This window comes from Helianthus annuus, chromosome 10 (assembly GCF_002127325.2).
Source record: "Helianthus annuus cultivar XRQ/B chromosome 10, HanXRQr2.0-SUNRISE, whole genome shotgun sequence".
In the NCBI taxonomy this organism is placed as follows: Eukaryota; Viridiplantae; Streptophyta; class Magnoliopsida; order Asterales; family Asteraceae; genus Helianthus; species Helianthus annuus.
The window spans coordinates 33,964,026-33,972,535 of NC_035442.2; the positions used below are offsets into that span (position 1 = coordinate 33,964,026).

The 8,510-nt window shown below is 33.0% G+C and overlaps 1 long non-coding RNA gene across 2 annotated transcripts; it reads right to left on the reverse strand.

The window, feature by feature from the left end:
- Positions 1-6,223: 6,223 nt before the first annotated feature.
- LOC110881111 lies at positions 6,224-8,264 on the reverse strand. Of its 2 annotated transcripts, none has more exons than XR_002559591.1 (3): positions 7,837-8,264; positions 7,011-7,116; positions 6,224-6,399 (listed from the first exon to the last, which is right to left on the reverse strand). It is a non-coding gene; the product is annotated as an uncharacterized LOC110881111 (long non-coding RNA). The 2 variants fall into 2 exon arrangements; XR_002559592.1 differs by having other exon boundaries at positions 7,011-7,167.
- Positions 8,265-8,510: the final 246 nt, after the last annotated feature.

Consider the following 8,510-nt stretch of genomic DNA (forward strand, 5'->3'; position numbering starts at 1 on the left):
TTTTAAAGAAAGAAAAGACAGAAAGTGAGTGATATATGACATGAAGAGAGAGAGAGAGGGAGAGGTAAAAAATGACTATATTGCCCCTTTGTTAAAAGGATTTTGTTAATGATGTGTCTAAATCTTAGTGGTTAAAAAGAGTTCTAATGGTTCTCGCAACTGGGGTTGGTTCTCCTTTGAAGTGAATACTATATATATATATATATATATATATATATATATATATATATATATATATATATATATATATATATATATATATATATATATATATATATATATATATATATATAGGGAGCCGCTAGAATGAGAACCACCCCGAGTTGTAAGAACCGCGAGAACTACACCCCACGGAGCGCCGTTCGCCATGATTTTTTTTTTTACAAGTAGATGTGTGTATTATAAACACAGCCGTAAAAAATCATGGCGAACGGCGCTCCGTGGGGTGTAGTTTTTTACACCACAAGTTTGGTGTTTTTTAATTTTTTTTCTTTTTTCTTTTTTTTTCACCAAACTTGTGGTGTAAAAAACTACACCCCACGGAGCGCCGTTCGCCATGATTTTTTACGGCTGTGTTTATAATACACACATCTACTTGTAAAAAAAAATCATGGCGAACGGCGCTCCGTGGGGTGTAGTTCTCGCGGTTCTTACAACTCGGGGTGGTTCTCATTCTAGCGGCTCCCTATATATATATATATATGTATATATATATATATGTATATATATATATATGTATATATATATGTATATATATATATATATATATGTATATAGAATAAGGATCATGTGAGAAGTGATAGGCTAGTTGAGAAACTTGAGAAGCATTCTGGACCACACATTTTTCTAAGCCTTTCGTAATATACACATATGTATAGTTTAAAATTGACTATATACATATATGTATATTGAGTTATACACATATGTATATAGTCAATTTTAAACTATACATATGTGTATATTACGAAAGGCTTAGAAAAATGTGTGGTCCAGAATGCTTCTCAAGTTTCTCATATAGGGTGGACTTTTTTTCTTAAACGTACATGCGTGTATTATAAACACATTTGTAAAAAAAATAAAAAAAATGTCGTGTGTGTAGTTTTGAGCACCACAAGTTTGTGTTTACGGGTACCGTAAATTTTAAAATTTACGGTACCCGTAAACACAAACTTGTGGTGCTCAAAACTACACACACGACATTTTTTTTTTTGAATTTTTTTTTACAAATGTGTTTATAATACACGCATCTACGTTTATGAAAAAAATTTTTGGTCCAACTCGCCCCAGATCAAAAAGTTCTCATGGTTCTTACAACTGGATGTGGTTTTCATTTTAGCGGTCCCCTATGTATGTAGGGGACCGAAATATATATGTATATATATATATATGTATATAGATTTTACACATGTGTAAATATAACAAACCTACACATGTGTAAATGAAAAACTTATACATTGTATGCGAATAATAATGATAAGTGTAAAATTCCTAACATTGTATTTGAATAATAATGATAAGTGTAAAAAAAATTTGAATTTGAATTATTTTTAACCAAGTCTCTTGGTTTTTTCATTCGTTCTCACGGTTCTCTCAATATTTAGCGTTCTCATTTAAACGCTCCTCTAAAAAGTTTCTTTTTACACTTACCATTACTTTTCGAATGGAAGGTTAGAAATTAAATTTACACGTTTAAATTTATATGTATTCGTAAATAAAAAATATTTACACATGTGTAAGTTTGCCATTTACACATGTGTAAAAAAACTTTTCAATAGTGATTTTGAAAGGAGAGATGAATTATTTAAAGAGTAAATTCTTTTTTTAATGTTGCATTTTAATTATAAGATGGTTTTTATTAATTTTTTTATTTATATTGGTTTTCTCATTCGTTCTCACGGTTCTCGCAATATTTAGCATTCTCAAGATAACCCTCCCATATATATATATATATATATATATATATATATGGATGGGTTAAAACGAGAACCACCTTAATTTGTGAGAACCGTGAGAACTAGGCCATCCAAAAGGTTTTTCTAAATTTTTTTCCTCAAAAGTCATACAAAAATCATTTGTTTCAGCAAAAAAAAATCATTAAAAAAATGCCATATACCTACATTTACATGAGGCATAAAAAAAACATATATTTTCGTACAAAAGTTACACCAGCGCGTAAAAAAACTTGCATTATTCAAAACTATCGACTCAACAATTTTTTTTTTACTTTTTTACAGATGTGCTAATAATACTTTCATCTACGTTTGTGCAAAAAAATTTTGGCTCAACTCACGCGGGAAGAAAAAGTTCTCACGGTTCTCACAACTCCTGGTGGTTCTCATTTGAATGAGCCATATATATATATATATATAGGGTAGGGTTCCAGTGTGAACAACCTCCCAAGAGTGAACTGTGTGAACAGATATGAACCCTTGATTTCCTTTTTAGTTAAGGGTAGGATTGTAATTATATAAAAAATTAGCTTTAAATCATTATTTTAATAATTGAATTAAGTTACATCTTTCCTAATTTAAATTTATTATCCACATTAGGGATGAGATTTTTTACCGAAATACCGGTACCGTACCGGTACCATACCGGTACCGTACCGATGCCGTACCGTACCGATCATAAACGGTACCGGTATCGGCAATAGATTTTTTGAAATTCGGTATCGGTAAAAAACGGTATCGGTACCGGTATTTTTCGGTAAATACCGGTATTAATACCGAATTTAGTAATGACCTTATGTCTTTTGCTATTATCTTATATCCCACTATGAAGTTATATTTTCTTGAACATTGTTTTACAAAAACCAATATCAAATTTCTTTTGTTTGGTTATTTTTAATCAATTATGATGATTTTTTTTACATGTTGGAATTTGGATGTTAAAAGTCGAACCCATGGATGTTTACCTTTTGATTTTTTTGACTACTTAATATGTTTACCATTTGTTTACATTCCTCTATATATTACTCTAGTTTAATTAATAATGGATGAATGTATTACACATGAAATTTTTTTAGGTAAATAAATGGATGACACCAAAGCGGTACCAATATGGTAAAGTACCGAAATACCGGTACCGATACCGGTACCGTATCGGTACCGAATCTATAAATACGGTACGGTAATCGGTATCCACATTTCCTCAATTTTGGTAACGGTATTTACGGTATCGGTACCGGTACGGTACCGGTATCGTACCGATCTCATCCCTAATCCACATTATGTTTATTTATTAATAAGATAATTATCAAAACAAACAACAAATCACCAAATTTCAATTTTAATTTTTATTTCAGATTTCATCACCAGAATTCAAATTTTGATTTTTAAGATCCATGTAATCTTCATATTTCAACGGTATACACATGTGTACTTGGATATAAATAGAACAATAAACATGTGTACTCAGCATCGTACATATGTGTACAGTAATTCACAGGTGTACATCAACATTCAATACAAAAAAAAATTATGAGATATCACAAAAACAGACGATATACACATTTGTACATCGCATTAAAAAGAGGGCAAAATCAGAATACACATGTGTATATCGCATTTAAACAAATAATTATTTTAATAATTGAATTAAGCTACATCTTTCCTAATCCTTGATTTGATTTGTGAGAGATTTATGCAATCAATTTAAGAAGATAATTGATTACTTGATTGATTTGTGAGAGATTTATGCAATCAATTTAAGATTGAAATTACACATATACCCTTTTTGTATTTAATTAAATGAAAAAAATTAACCAAATAATTACCATCATGCCACTCACTTTAATCTCAAAATCATAAAAATTAAGGGCACAGATCAGTTCACGCCGTTCACTCTTGGGATTTTGTTCACGTTTGAACCTAATCCTATATATATATATATATATAAGGGAGCGCTAAAATGAAAACCAACTATAGTTGTAAGAACCGAGAGAACCACTTTCTAGCCACTAGATCAACAAGATGGATGGATAAGATTAAAAGTAACTAAAATTAATATTAAATAAATTTTGTCTTATTATGTTTTTAATATTTTAATCCAAAAGGGTAGTTTAGTAAAATTACTCTTTTTTGTCTTTTTATCTTTATTATTTTTTTATTATTTTTTTGCTTTATTATATTACTTTTTATTTTTTAAACATAATTTTTTATTAGAAGCATTTTTAAATTCAAAATTTTCTACCAAAACAAATTTTTTTGCGCGCCGGTCTTTGCACGCCGTTTTTACGCCCGACTTTTTCACGCATCGTTTTTTAACGCGTCGTTTTTTACACTCGGCTTTTTCAAGCGTCGTTTTTTAACGCGCCGTTTTTACGTCCCGTTTTAACGCGGCGTTTTTTACGTCACGTTTTTTTTTTCGCGGCGTTTTTATGCCCCATTTTCACGCCCCTTGTTTAGGCGCCGTTTTATCACATGGTTTTTTACGTTTTATAATTTACGTAGAAAAAGTTTTACGTTTTACGTTTTACGTAAAACTTTTTACGTTTTATGTTTTATGTAAAAATTTTTACGTTTTACGTTAAACTTTTTACGTTAAACTTTTTACGTTTTACGTTAAAGTTTTTACATTTTACGTTTTATATTAAACTATTTACGTTTTCGCGGAAAACGGACAGAGTTCCCTCTGTTTTTGGAATAAACCGACAACTCAAGCTGTCATTATCTTTTCAAAACTCAACAATTTTCAACAATATAAACACCATATATAAAATTTCTATCAAAATGCCAAATGTAACAAGTCACTAAAGTATCAGTTCGAGCTCGGTGCGCGTTAACTAAACAAAATCTAAACTAACGTAATAATAACTCGCTACGTTTAAAATTAACCGGTTCTCAGTTGACCATCTTTGTCTTGTTTGACTGCTGCTGACCCGAACCGGGTCCGTTGACTGCTTTCGACCCAAACCAAAACCCGAAACTCACCCGAGTTGCACCGCGTCGAGCCGAAACACGAGCCGCTACTGAACTGTGTCACCACCCTGTTTTCTTGTCGAACCGAAAATGAACCAAGATTCGAGCCGAAACTGAACTGGGCAAACCCGAACCCAAAATGAGAGAGGAGAGAGGTATTTAAAGTGACTTTAATTAAGAGAGAAGAGAGCGGTATTTAAAGTGACTTTACTGAAGAAAGAGAAAAGATTTGACATTTGAGGTAAATGACTAAAATACCCTTTAGGTTGGCATAATCTGATTGGTTGACTGTGGTTCTCATGGTTCTTATAACTGGGGTGGTTTTCATTTTAGCGCTCACACACACACACACACACACATACACACACACACACACACACACATATATATATATATATATATATATATATATATATATAGGGCTAGGATCATTTCAGAACTCATATATTTTTCAGAACTTACAGAACTCATAATAACCCTTAGATCATTTGATCAATGGTTCTAGACAATAATGGCATTATAGTAATTAAAGATACTGTGAGAGAGAGTTTAAGAATTAGAAAAGCACTACAAGAAAACTGGGTTTTTAGTACGCGCAAAAGCGTCCTAAAATGCTATTTTATAGGACCTTTCATTTAATAGGACCAACGGTAAAAGCGTTTCATGTAAAGGGGTCGTAATAAGTCCCGGAACTAAAAAAGCGTCCTAACATCTCAAATAAGATTATGAAACCAAATTTATGGTCGCGTAATATGTCTTTGAACAACCCAAATAGCGTCCTAATAAAAACATATTAGGACACTTTTACGATGTTCTAACATGTGCTTACATACTTTTAATCTTTTGATACACTTACAAGCGTCCTTAGAAATTAATTGATAGGACCCTTATGATGTAACATTATAGCTAATTTAGTACCAAGAAAAGGGTCCTAATATACCAAATAAGATTATGAAACCAATTTTATGATCGTAATAGCGTCCTAAAAAGAACATATTAGGACACTTTTACAATGTTCTAATATGTGATTACCTACTTTTAATCTTTTGATACACATACAAACGTCCTTAAAAATTAATTTATAGGACCCTTATGATGTAACATTTTAGGCGTTTATTGGCACAAATTTTATGTCGATAAAAACTATTCTTAGTTACATATCGATACTAGTTTTAGTGGCACTTTAATTTTTGCCACAATATAAAAGACTTTTGTAGTACAAATTGTTTGTAAAAATTATTTCTAATAAAATATACATACTAAAATCATCATTTATTCATCATATAAAATAAAATATAATTGTAGAATGTAGAAATCATAATATCATAACTTCAATTGTAAGTTCAATACAAAGCATATCCCAAATGTTTACAAGAGAAGTCAAAACGTTCTTTCAGGTAGGAATTTTACTATAAAAATAGCTCTAAGCAATCCATGAATCTTGGTATCTCTATTCATCCCATGCTTCACATGTTGTCAACTGTGTCATCATCAACCATACAATCAAAGCTTGATAATTCAAAATATATGAAACTAGAAAAAGAATAGATGTATACATTAAGCTATAATATATAAATTAGCATAGAAACCATATGTAGTACCTTATCAAAAAAACCATGTGAGCAATTCTTTTGAGTTATATATATGTATTTTGAAAACTGAAAACATGTTCAGATGCGTCAAAATTGCCATGTAATGTCATTTGTAATTTAGACCATAGGTAATGGTTAATGCCCACTAAAGGGCATTTTTCACCACATCATCATCATAATGCCCTTTTAAAAAAGGTGTAATGGTTAATGCCCATTTCATTTATTATTTTCCATTATTTTTCTTCTCTTTGGGCATTATTATAGAAATGCCCCTCACTCTTCATGCTCCTATAATGCCAATGAGTAATGGTGTAAGGGCATTATCAAAATCTTTCATGCCCTTATAAAGCCCCATTACATATGGTCTTAGAAAATAAGGAAAAACAAATACCAAATTCATGTTTGTTACATGAGGATTTAACCGCTAACTAGTGACTACTGAATACAACTAAGATAAATGACTAGTGACTACAAATAAGGAAAGACAAACACCAAATACCGGTCATTAGCTGATGAAGAGTTATTATTGATCAAGCTGTGAAGAGCTGTCATGCTTTTGATAATAGAAGAAAGGTGGATAACAAGCATCTGTTCACTGGTTTTCACTGCAGAGTATTTCAAACACCAAACGTATATTTTTATCCAACTCTTCATCACTATTCACCAATAAACGCAGCCATTATATATATATTTATATATAAAAATCCCATATCAGTTAAATCTACAAACATATGTTCAGATCTTACACAAATGGTTCGTCCTAAGAACATTATTAGGAATCGCATCACATTATATTATAAGCATATTTAAACAACAACCATCATGAGCACCCCCCCCCCTTTTTAGAATTACACTTAACAATTTATATTATCATCATTAGACCATATAACAGTTATCATCTTAATTCATCGAACACACAAGACGCATTTTCATTTCGTAATTCAAAATCACCGAGAATAATAATTAGCAACAATCGGGCAATAATCATCCTAACGCTCTTTCTTGAAATCATCCGATCAAAATTATCAACAAATATATGAGCAAGCCTAAGACTAACAGTTTGTTACAAAATAGATATATACTTTAATTAGCAAACATCCTCTAACAATTTTACATTTAGGCTCATGACTAGAAGAAAAGCAAGACCACTCATATATTAGCCAAGAATTGCAAACAGTTAATCAACCCTATATTTTAGATTACCAGAGACTTATGTATATTAGACATGAAGCAAAAGAGAACACATTCTAAGACATCAAAAGAGTGAACACTGTATACATCAAAAGAACCTAAAAAATAAGGGAAAATCACGATCGAATACACACCTGCTGCTTGCACCCCTGCCACTATTGTTCTCGTCACCGGCGCCGCCAACTCGGGCCGGTGCTATGTGTCATCGGTAGCCGCCGGACACTGCTATTGTTCCGATGTGAGCCCACCGCCGTCAACTCTTACTCCTCCACTTTCTGTCTCTGACCGATCTCTCCCTATCTATCTGCTTCTCTGTTCGCCACCGTGCGCCGCCATCGGCCGCTGGTGGTCGGCTCCTCCTACTTCACCACACTCTCTCCCTCTCGTCCTACCCTCTCACTAAGGGCTCAGGGGTGGGGGTGGACTGGTAATAGTAGAGAAGGAGGTTGGGTTATTTGCTGAACAGAAGGAGGGTTTGTGGTGAGTAGGTTTGGAGTGTGCTCGTCGGAGGAGAAGGGCGCCGGCCGGAATCCCGTTGAGATGAGGGAGAAGGCAGAGAGTGTGTGTGTGTGCGGCTAAATTAGAGTTTTAGGGTTTTCTAATGGTTTGAGAAAACAAGGGGTGAGGGTAAGGCGGTGCATGAGCCGAGCTGAGCTAGCGCAAGCTTGGACTTGGCTCGATTATAAACCGAACTGGCTTGTTTTGGCTCGGATTTGAAACCGAGCTGAAAATCTAAGCTTTGGGGCTCGGCTGGGTTTTAGACCAAGCTTGCTCGGCTCGGCTTGGTTTGGTTTGGCTCGTCACGAGC